Source organism: Bombus huntii, unplaced genomic scaffold, assembly GCF_024542735.1.
Source record: "Bombus huntii isolate Logan2020A unplaced genomic scaffold, iyBomHunt1.1 ctg00000132.1, whole genome shotgun sequence".
NCBI classification, from domain to species: domain Eukaryota; kingdom Metazoa; phylum Arthropoda; class Insecta; order Hymenoptera; family Apidae; genus Bombus; species Bombus huntii.
In genome coordinates this window covers 12,158-24,428 of record NW_026099380.1, presented here as the reverse complement: position 1 = coordinate 24,428, position 12,271 = coordinate 12,158, and the positions used below count along the sequence as shown (strand labels likewise).

At 33.0% G+C, this 12,271-nt stretch overlaps 1 long non-coding RNA gene across 2 annotated transcripts; it reads right to left on the bottom strand.

Annotated features, from left to right (window-relative positions):
- Positions 1-7,896: 7,896 nt before the first annotated feature.
- LOC126877204 (uncharacterized) lies at positions 7,897-11,631 on the bottom strand. 2 transcript variants are annotated; one of them, XR_007694824.1, is made up of 3 exons: positions 11,218-11,631; positions 10,971-10,986; positions 7,897-8,172 (listed from the first exon to the last, which is right to left on the bottom strand). It is a non-coding gene; the product is annotated as an uncharacterized LOC126877204 (long non-coding RNA). The 2 variants fall into 2 exon arrangements; XR_007694823.1 differs by lacking the exon at positions 7,897-8,172 and adding an exon at positions 9,528-9,780 and having other exon boundaries at positions 10,840-10,986; positions 11,218-11,543.
- Between the last annotated feature and the right edge of the window lie 640 nt (positions 11,632-12,271).

Here is a 12,271-nt window from a genome sequence, read left to right as displayed (position 1 = left end):
TCCATGCCTTTGTTAGACAAAGCGTTCATCCTGTGACCGCGGCTACGTTCGGCGACTGACTGTCGCCTCGAGCCCAAGCTCATTATCACAACTCTCGAACAATTACAATCGGATTGAATAACTACAATTGTTCAATTACAGCTATAGTAGACTCTAGGTTACAATGTTGTGGGATTATCCAAAATTCCAAAGGCTCCGGTGTTCTTTCATCTCCGACAAATATATTATGGTATAGTTCCTATTTTCCGACCGCGTGGAAGGAAAATAGGACAGCCTTAATACCAAAGGCTAATAAAGATGGAAATATGGTCGAGAACTGGCGACCAATTACGATCGGCCCAATTCTAGGCCGCATTTTCTCATCAATCCTCGATGGGCGGCTAAGACGGGATATAGATCAAAATATAAGGCTGTTGAGATATGTGTAATTTTCTGTGCTGGACTGAGTTAAGTAGTAGAAATACTTATATGTATATATCAGTGTGTGGAAGTATGTGTGTGTGCGCAGCGTCTCGAAACAAAGGAATGTAAACAGTCAGTCGGTTAAGAGTCGTCGATGAAGAGTCGGGTGTAGAAGGTTCTGAGACGCGTGCAAGTGTGTATCGATAAATATATATAGAATCGTTCATGTAATAAATATATCATTATTTTAGTAATAACTGTCAATATACATTTAATGTTCCTATAACATTATTTCGGCTTCAAAGATCCACAATTCTCAACATGGTAGAAGATCGTGGTTGCCGAGATTTAAGGTTATGGAACCACGTGTAACCGGGAGTGAATGTATAAAAGTCGATTTATAAAAAGGAATAAAAAATTGGAAATAAGTTCTGAAGAGATAAAAAGGCTATTAGTAGAACAAATAAAAAGATTTTGGATAATAAAGAGAATTATTTTTTGAAAAAAAAAAAAGGTGTGAATATAGAAAACGAATCAAGATGCCAAGGGACGACGAAATTAAGGTTCAAATATTCGATGGACGCGATTACAGAATGTGGAAGAAAAGAATATTAATGTATCTAAAGTGTAAAAAATGTTATGAACCGGCTACACGAGAGAAAATGGACACGGATGCGCAAGATAAGTGGGATGAAAAGAATCAATGGGCGATGAACTACATCTATAGTAGTATAACGAATGAGCAATTAGAATTTGTTGGTGATCAAGACACTGCTTTAAAAATAATGCAAAAGTTTGATGAGATGTATATGAAGGAATCAACAGCAGTGCAAATTTGTATAAGAAGTAGACTAGGCATGATGAGGTTGAAAGACTTTGAAGAATCAAATTCATTTTTCACGGAATTTGAAAAAACTATCAATGAATTGAAGAGTGCCGGTGCAAATGCAAACGAACGTGAAAAACTCGACTACATGCTGAAAGCACTAGCAGAATCATTGAGCTATGTTGGTGACTTAATCGACTCAGTGAAAGAAAGTGATCGGACTTGTGAATTTTTGAAAAATAAAATTATAATGTGGGAAACGCGTAGCAAGAAAGAAAGTGATAGAACAAAGTCAAATGTATTTACAGCCGAAAAAAAGGACATAAAGTGCTATGGCTGTGGAAAGTACGGTCACATGGCAAAAAATTGCACAAACACGTATAGAGGCGGAAACAATGGCGCAAACAATGGAAGAACACAACAGCAAGGAGGTGCGTATCAGCCGCAGTAGAATAGGGGTCGCGGCGGACGAAGTTTTGGCCAAAGAAGACGAGGATACGGCCAACGAGGATTTGGCCAACGAGGACAAAGCAGAGGCCGGCAACAACGCTACTACGAGGCAAGTCAACACGACGCAAATTATTCACACAACGAGGGCTACGACGACAAAGAAATTGGATCTTTCCTAACGAGAGTAGAGCGCGAAAATAATAAAAATGAAATTATGGTATGTACTAGCGATACGCGAAAAATAGATTGGATATTGGATAGTGGATGTTCAGATCACATTATAAATAATGACTCTTATTTTGTTGAGTACGAAAATTTAAAAAACCCGATAAATGTGAAGTTAGGAGACGGTAGAATTCTAAAAGAAACAAAAGTCGGAAAAATTTTAACTTACTTTGAAGTAAACAAAAGGAGGATTAAAATTACAATGTCTAATGTATTTTACGTGAAAGAAATGGATAATAACTTAATTAGCTATGCGAGAGTAACGAATGAAAATAAGATAGTCTCAGCAGGAAATACTTTAAAGATATATAACAAATACAGAAAGTTGATAGGGATAGCATTCAAAGATCATGGTTTATATAAGATAAGTAGTTACATTGAAAGGCAAGAATCTCATGCTAAAAATGTAGAAATGTACCCTTCCAAAATAACCGTAGAAGAGCACGCGAGATTTTAGAATTAGTACATACCGATTTAAATGGACCTCGTAATAATACCGGGTTTGATGGATCCAAATATTTCTTGACATTTATAGATGACTACAGTAAGTGTGCATTGATTTATACTTTGAAATCAAAAGGTGAAGTTTACAATTGCTTCCTTGATTACATAAACAAAGTCGAAAATCTTACTGGTAAAAAGATAAAGAGATTAAGATACGATAATGGAAAAGAATATATGAACAAAAGCATGTACAATCTAACTAGGGAAAAGGGAATTGTCGTAGAACCATGCCCACCTTATGTTCACGAGTTAAATGGAACAGCTGAGCGCTACAATAGAACAATCATGAATTCCGCTAGATGCTTATTACATGATTCAAAGCTGAATATTAAATATTGGCCGGAAATAGTTAGAGCCGCGGCGTACTTAAAAAATAGAACCGTTACAAACACATATGAAAATAAAACACCATTTGAAATATTTTTAAAAAGAAAACCGAATATAAATAATTTAAGATTGTACGGAAGTAGAGTTTTCGTAAGAATACCCGAAGTTAAAAGAAATTCGAAATGGGACAAAAAAGCAGACACTGGGATACTTGTAGGTTATGAAAACAATGGATATAGGATACTAGTTAATAATAAAATTGTAATTGCAAGACACGTAGAATTTATAAGTGAAGATGATAATTTAGTAGGATTTCGAGGAGAAGATGGACCAGGCAATGAGACAGAAAAGGTTTTTGACGAACATTCGGATGTAAACGAAAAGGTCGAGCAGGTTGCAATAAAAAAGGAGAGAAATTTAAGTAACGAATCAGAAGAAAAACTTGAGGACACAGAAAGTAATTTGAGAAGGTCAGGACGGGAAAGAAAGAAACCTCAAAGATATGGTCAAACGAGCTCATATTTCATTTATGTGAATATAGTTAGTGCACACAGTCCTATGAAACCTATGAAGAAGCTTTAAGTGGAGATGACAGCGGTTCATGTAAAGAAGCAATGGATCGAGAAATGAATAGTTTAATGAAAAATAAGACCTGGCAATTAGTAGAAAAACCAAAAGACAAAAAAGTATTAGACTTGAAATGGATATATACGAATAAATCTGATAATCGTAAGAAAGCGCGACTAGTTGTTCGAGGCTTCCAACAAAAAGAAGTACTGGAAGATTTATACTCTCCAGTAGCAAAAATGCAAACGTTGAAGTTATTACTATCTTATTGTTGTCAATATGGTTTGACGATTATGCAAATGGATGTAGAAACAGCTTTCTTAAACGGAACTATAAAATCGGAAGTATTTGTAAAACAACCTATAGGTTACGACGATAAAAGCGGGAAAGTATGTAAATTATCAAAAGCGTTATATGGATTGCGTGAAAGTTCAAGAGCTTGGTATGAATGTTTCGACGAATATATGAAAAATATTACTGTTAATAAATATTGATTGTTGAATACATCTGAGTATTTCTTCCGCACCTATCACGACATCCCACCTCATGGCCATGAAGGGAAAAGAACAAGAAAGAGAAAGAAGGGACTAGAAGATGTGAGAATGGGAAGGATACAGATAGAAACAGGAGAGGAATAAGAAAAGATGACAGCAGACCAAATTATAGAAGAAAGAAGAAAGGAAGAAGCAGAAGAGAGGGAGAAAAGGATAAAGGAATCCAAGTATAATATACACTACAGAAAGGGTTAGGGAAAGACTTAGAAGGGAGGATGAAGTGGAAGGACAGAAAAATACTGGCAAGATTCAGATGCGGAAACGAGATCAAAGCAAGGGAATACTAGAAAGAAGAGGGAGATAAAGATGCAGACTATGTAGAAGGAAAGAAGACCTGAGGCATGTAATAGAAGAATGTGAAATAACGGGAGGACCAAAGGACATAGGAAAAACGCTAAATGAGACTGGAGAAGGTTTAACAGAACTGAAGGCAATAATAGAGAAGAGAAGGGCAAACGACAGGAAGGATGCACAGCAAGGAGGCTAAAGACCAAAGTTGCAATAGTTTTTTAGTCGTTAGTTGCTAATTTGTAGTTTCTACTTTTAGTTTTTAGAGGTAAAATTAGCAAGGTAGTGCAATAGAATAGAGTGGAAAAGAGATGTAAGAGATGTAAAACCGAAAGTTCATTCAAAGCCGAAAGGCACGAACTAAGCAATAATAAAATAAAAGAATAATACAAGAGGATCCAACAGACCAACAGGCGATCAACATTGTGTAGTAAGCCCTATTATCATAAGAGGTAGAAACGCTACTATTCACTTCTAAGGACGTAGGAACGCTATCAGTGATGTCTAAGGATGCAAAGCCTTCAGCATTTATATTTATATAATCAAATAATAATCAAATCTATCTGCCAAGCAAAGGAAAGAGTAAAGAAAAAAACAAAGAAAAGAGGGAACACTGTAACAATCATCTCGGAACAATGTAAAAGCCAGGTCGAACGAGAACATGGGTACATGAAATTTGCATAAATGTTGAGGACTGATGGTTTAACTAACTAGCACTGCTCATTAGATTAATTATATGATCTCTTACGTCGTATCGCAACTTATTCCGGTTATGTCCATGAAGTGTGAGTTATCTGTAAAATTTAATCGTGGCGTTTAGCTTCCCTTCATAGACTTAGCTTATTGTAGTTCGTATCGTTGTCGTCTGTCTTGGAGCCTATATATTCATGCACACCATCAACAGAATGTTTGGATCTCTCATAAAGCGTCTTTTAACTGTTTTGCCAACCGATGCACTGATAAGGCGTCTTACTCCAACACTCACTGCTGAAGTCATGAAGACATGGATTGCATTGGGTGATCGACAGAACGACGAGTTTTTGAAATTGCATGGTCGTCCCGCGGCCTACTTTAAGAGAGCGTCGAACGATAACACCGTGCTCCTTTCTATCTGCCTAGTCGTCAAGTCACTTCAAGTCCGTTTGAATCTATCAGTTTAGAGAATCGGTACCAGTGCACTTCGCTGGGCATATGTTCTCGTACACATTCGCGGGACATTCTCTTTATATTAAACATTGTAGAAACAAACTATGTGTGGACATGATTAGCCTATCGTGCAGATAGCTAGAAAAAGAGAAAAAGAGAAAAAAGGATTAAAAAATTTAAAGGAAGGAAGAAAGCGATTTGGAAAAGAGAAAAAAAGGGCTGAAAGCCGAAAAAACATTTCTTGACTTGGGCGAACTGGAACGCCCAAAGAACAAAAAAGAATGTAAGACAATTAATGGGGAAAATTAATTTTTATTATAAATTTATGGAAGATGCCTGCAAACTCCTGGAACCACTTCATAACTTATTAAGGAAAAATGTCAAATTCATCTGCAATGAAGAATGTGAGAAATCATTTCAGAGGATCAAGGAATATGTCTGTTCAAGTCCGGCCCTAGCAACATATGAGCAAAACAAAGAAATATTCATTTATACAGATGCAAATGGTGATGGTTTAGGAGCCGTTTTAAAACAACCCCAAGATAACGGTATGTTGCACCCGGTTGCGTACTTCTCAAGAAAACTGAAACCAAACAGAATCAAAGATGAAAGCAATCTATCTCGAATGCCTTCCTCTTAAAGAAGCGATTCAATATTGGCAACATTACACATTACTGTTGCTTTGCACAGAATGCTTGATATGAAATGAACCTTATAGCGATAGCGTTCGTAATGAGAACTAGCTGCAGTACGTATATAGCAGCAGATGGGTTCACGAAAATTGCATCAGGTCTAATATGGCGTTCTGCGTGTACATCAACTGTAACTCGAATGATACACGTTGCTGAACCGAATAACAAGCGTATCAACTAAAAAATTGTAAAATAGAGATAACAATGAAGTGTTTGCAAGTGATCTTAGTTAATATATCTTGAACTTTGTTGCTGTATTTTCGATGATAGCGACTAGTGTTATTTGCAAGAATTGCAAAAGAAAATTCAATCTTCTAGAACCAGAAACCGCGGCTTAGGTTCCAAAATTGCAAGTAAGTGTGAGTACTGGATGAAATTTTTCAACTCATCTCCACTAATTGGCAATGCCAATCCATACCAAAAGTCATCTGAAATAAATCGCAGGATTGTGTTGGCGACTTTTAGAGAACGGAATGGAAAAGATAAATTTATTTTGTGGGCTAATGGATATTTTTCAGGGATCGGCTATCAATAGATACTATGGCTGTCCGGAAAATTTACATTCTGTTGTCTTACGGGTATCTAATCGTCCAATTTCGAGAGCTACCGAAAAAGACAGAATAAAAGTTAGCGTTTCGGAAGAGAGAACGCCAGGAAAATGAGAGAATTGAATTTTTCGTTCGGGTTTGCTACACTCCTCGGGAAACACAGTAAGAATGTGCTTGATATAATTGTAAAATCTAGGTTTCCCAATCTTGCAGCGTTGCATGGGAGAATAAAACGGGCACAGAACAGTACAATGATTAGTATGAAGGTGACAAAGATAATTGCACTATAAACCATATCAGTGCTGATAAAGTGGAAACTTATGTCATCACAGAAATGTTTATGAGATCAGGAAAGAAACATCATGCCAAGTATAGTACATGTATTGGAGATGGAGATAGCGAAACACATAAAGACATTAATCCATACGAAGACATTGTTGTTTAAAAGAAAGAATATGTTGGTCATGTATAGAAACGAATAGGCACAAGGCTAAAGGACGCCAAATAATGTTAAATAAACTGTTTTCGGATAATTACAATAGCGTTTTCACAAAAAGTGGAATTTCTAACTTGAGAAGGACAAACACAATAATTTGTAAATGTCCTAGGAATAGCGAAGAGTATAATCCATGCATGTTTTAAACCAGTTAAAGCTGGATTCCAAGTCACTTTACACAAAGTTCATCTGAAACAGAACTTTTGTTTGTAATTGCTTTTGTTTGTATTTGCTTTTTAGATGAATATAATTAAGTGCTGTGGTCAAAATCTGAACCCTCGTCAATATTTTATTGCCGATCTATTAAATTTGTATTTATGAAAGAAAATGAGGCATTGGTTAGGGAAGAAGGTAATAATGGAAATAAATAATCTTTCTCCCAATACATACAATTCAAACAATGATAATATAAAAGTTATCTTTGCTTTGCGCTTAGCCATGTTATACGGTAGCGTTGGTAATATTTTATCAAATATAAATGTTGGTCCCAAAATGTTGTACCGGTGGAGAATCTTCAAAGAAAATGAATTCGATAGAAATTATTCAAAAACCTCGCGTGTGCAGATATTTCGACGTTAGCACGCGAGCTAAGAATTTAATCGTAATTCGACCGTGCCAGTTTATCCTTTCAGGAAGAAAACAACTTTATTGACTGGACAGTTCTATGTAAATATTTATAAATCGCACATTAAGCGAACTTGTTTACGAGTTAAAATCCAAAGGTCTCAGCTGTAAGAACCACAAGAAAAGATAAAAGAGACCTACCTTCAGAATTTCAACCTCATAAACGTCGTGAGGTAAACTGTTTTCTTTTTGGGTTCACTCAAAACAGAATATTGGTATCGTATGATCCCAAGAATTATGATCCCATTAATACAAATATGTATATAACAAAACAAAAATGAAACGTATTCTTTTCATTTGTAATTTTAAATAACGCATAGAAAACATAACGCATACATGGAGTTTATCACCTTCTTTAAATGGTATAATGCATTCCATAATTAAAAGCGAATAAAGAAACGAACTTACCAAAGCACCATAGGAAAGAATTTATGAAGTTTTATCTTACTCGGGAGTCAGTTTGCCTGAATATCACAAAATCCATTCACCTTAAATTTCTGGCAACGAGAACTCTTCAAATTTCCTAAAAAATGAATTTTAACAGACTTTTTTTCAATTTTTTAAATTTTAACAGGCAATGTAATATTTTAACAGATAATTTAACATTCTAACAGAAATAGTAACAAGGGAAAGATAGCGTGTGCAAAAATGCGTGAAAGGGCATTTAGAAAAATCGAAATAATTGGAAATATAATTAAAAAGTGAAGAGAAAATATCATGGGTTTCATGCCTGGAGCATAAATGTGAAAAATTTCCGCTTTTGTAACAAATTCTACATCCTTTTCTTTTTTTGTTTAAATTGAGGTGTGCATTGAATTTCATGACAAAATAATATATATTCATATATAAATATCAAAAATAGTAGTCATTTTCCTTAGTTTATTTATCAAAATGTCATTTCTTTATATTATTATGATACAAAGAATTATATATATATATATGATGTATAATGCAAAATAAGGATATAAAAATTAAAATTGATTTCACAATTACACTTGAATATGGTATGAAAAGTAAGGTTTGAAAGAAAATTTCAGATACATTGATTTCCGGAGTTATTTAATTGCTTTTCATGTTTAGTTGTAAATTTCCACAATTGGCCAAATTGCAAAATTCATGCCATTGACATTAAGGAAACAATATAGAGTGTAATAAAAGGAAAACAAGAAAATACAAATTCTGACAGTGAATTTAGTAAAAAATCAAGAAAAAGTAAGACAGACGTTAGGAAACTATAGCAAAATAAAAGAAGCTCGAGAGGGCAGCGGTAACCATAACAATAAGAAAGAAACACAAGAGAAAGGTCACTAAAATAAATTACAAAGTGTAAAATAGCAGTAGAAGACAAAAAACAAATAACAAGTAGGAGCAAGGAAAATAAGTTATACAAAAAAGGAAATGAAGAAATGATTTTAAATCAAACCTTAAATCCTACAGAAAGTACATATAATGTTGAAGGGAACAAAGAATATGAAAGACAAATTAAAGAAGGTAAGAAAAATTTATCATTAATTAAGAGAGATTTTATATTATAATAGAAAGATACCAGAATATAGAAAAAGGTAGGAGAAAAGAAAAGAAAATGAGCAGATGAACAAAGCAAAATGGGCAAAAGAAAGAAGCAAACTAACAAAAAAAAGTGAGGTAATAGAAGAGTCAGACAAATTAAAAGAAGAAAAGAGAGGAAAAACTATTATTATAAAAAGGTTGTAAATAAGAGATAAAGTAGAAGAACCCAAAATGAAATTGAACATAAATAGATTAAACTTTGTTTGAGGGCATCACTCTTTTCTGGTCATTGTTTGTATCCTCTAATGTTATTTCATGAATATGAAAATGAATATGAGAACGAAAAATAATAGTTTTGAGTTTAGTGATCAATTGTTTCACAAGTAGTGATCAATATATAAATTGATTTGGCAAAGGCAACTTTTGGTATTTTGTACGAGTGGAAAAATATATATAACCCAACTTATATTATAGCGAAAACATTCATGTTATGGACAGAAATTAATGCTTTAATGGTAATCTGACATAAAGACAAAGTCAACCATACACAGTGTAGGTATATGGTATAAGAATATGGGTTCTCCACTACTCAACAAGAATAGATAAAACACAAACACATTTCCTAAAAAGAATATTATACATACTGAAATACCATGTAATGCCAGATTATGTGATTAAAAGCAATAGGAATAGTCTTGGAACACAAAATAATAAAATGAGGCATAAACTACATGTTAAAACTGGCAAACATGGGAGAACTCATAATTAGACAGGAAAACATTGCAAAAAGTAATACACACATAATAAACTCAAATAGAGTTATGAAGCCGATGGTACAGAAATAATAATAAATTTAAACTGAACAATAATAGAAGAAATAACACAAATACTTGCTGGATAAAAGAAAGAAAGAATAGAATAATCTACTTATAGTGAAGTATATAAATATGCTAAAAATATAGAAAAAAATAATTAAAGTTTCTTGCATATGAAACTGCTATTAATAACTAAAAGGATAATCAAAGTTAGAGTAGCTGGGAGACAGGAACGATCAGTGAATGCAGAAAATAGCATAAAATACAAAACAGATGAAAACAAAATGTATAATATGTGTAAGAAAAATATATTGGATAATATTAAGAATTTACAATAAAATTCATTAAAAAACAACAATAGGATGGTGATTTTTTTTCTGACAAAGAAAAATAGTTACAAGGACTGACAAATTTTATTAAAAAGCAAAAGCAGCATTAAGCTAAGATCATTTTATCATAGAAGAATAGCAATTCAGACAAATTCACAAATTATAATAATCTAAGAACAACTTAAATACTTTGTTATGTTTGTTTTGCAGTAACCAACAAATTTAAAGACTTAGCCTAAGTATAAATATGCCATAAATAATTCTATGTAGAAATAAACATAAATAATATTAAATAAATAGAACTTTTCTTATTGAAATGTGACAGTCTGTAATAAAAGATAAATTAAAAAAGAAAAAATAACTTTAACAAAAAAGAAATTTATAAAAATTTATTCTTAAAAAATTGTGGCCAATCAGATACGTGAAATAAAAGATTATTAGAAGAAACATGATTAGTCTACAAGAAGATCATACGAAAGGAGAAATGAAACATGTACCGTATTCTCTCAACATACGATTGCGAAGAAGTTTACTTACTCTATATTTCATTTCCGAACTTCTTCGTTTCCACGCAGTCATAGCAGTTCAGAACTATTTTATGAAAATCAAGAATTTCCTACATCAAATTATTTGATTTGCAAGACCTCATATATTTCTAAATTACTTACACAAAATTAGTACAGCCTATGAACAATGCAAACATTAAAAAGAAATAAGCGATACAGTAGCCCAAACAAGGACAAAGGTTGAAATAAGACAACAAAAATAGCAGTTATTATTCAAATTTGTATGAAAAATCCTTCAGAAATTAAATTCTTCTTTTAATGAAAGACGGTTATGTATATGAAAATCAAAAATGCAGTAAAAATACAAAAAATATAAAAGAAGAAAACTGTATTTGTTATTACGACTTACTTTTGCATGTAGAATAATTTCCATTTCGGTTACTGCACTACCCCTGTTATTAAATAGGTTTTGGAGTTCGATATTTAATTGATTCACACAGATTCAGTTTTTATATTCTGTATTTCACCACCATGTACAGCCATATGAACACACCGGATACTCTCAGATAATTAACACGTGGCAGAAGCCAAAACAAAAGGGCGTCGTTAGAAGTCGTACCAACTTCGCATGTAGGAACTAGTGATCATACCAACATGACATTTATCTCAACAGATTAAACAGTACTGAACTCTATGATGATGCGCTAGCATGATATAATGTCGACGACGAGGTAGCGTTGTTTGCTGATTGGTTATACTTCAGGACTACATGTGGGACCTCTGTACGATCGCTGGTTAAATCGGTCACTTTGCGATATGCTTATGAAATCTAAACGTAATTCTTTTGTTAACATTTTCATAATTCTACTTCTATTTTAGGATTAATTAAACAAATATTTAATAATTATTTTAATATCGATTACTATATATAACGATTATTATAATGCGAAATTTTATGTGTAAATAGTATGTTAAAATATGTAAATGTATATAAAATAAAATATATAAATGTGTGCATATCCAAAATATATTACATGTGTGTGTACCTACATTCAAAACACGTAACAGTAATACAATATTCTAGATTACGAATTTGGATTTATCGTTCATTATGTTCTTTCATTACAATTTAGTTGTCAGTTGCAAATCGATTCATAAGATTCATAAGGGAAGGATCTTTTTATTGCAAATAGACTAATGGAAAGTTTTTCTCTAAAATCAATTGCAAATAATAATTTTGAATAAAAACGGAAGAAGAAATGTCTTTCCTAAAGGAAGAAAAATGAATAAGGTATGAAAATCTAATAGCTAATAAAATTTTATTCGTTATTCCTTATTGACTGTCGATATTAGACCTTGATATTTCGTGTCAGGTATCCCTATCTCTGACATTCAATAAGAAAGGAGAACGTTTGTTTAGAACCTTACGTCCTCGAGAATGTTTCTAGTCCTATAACAAACAG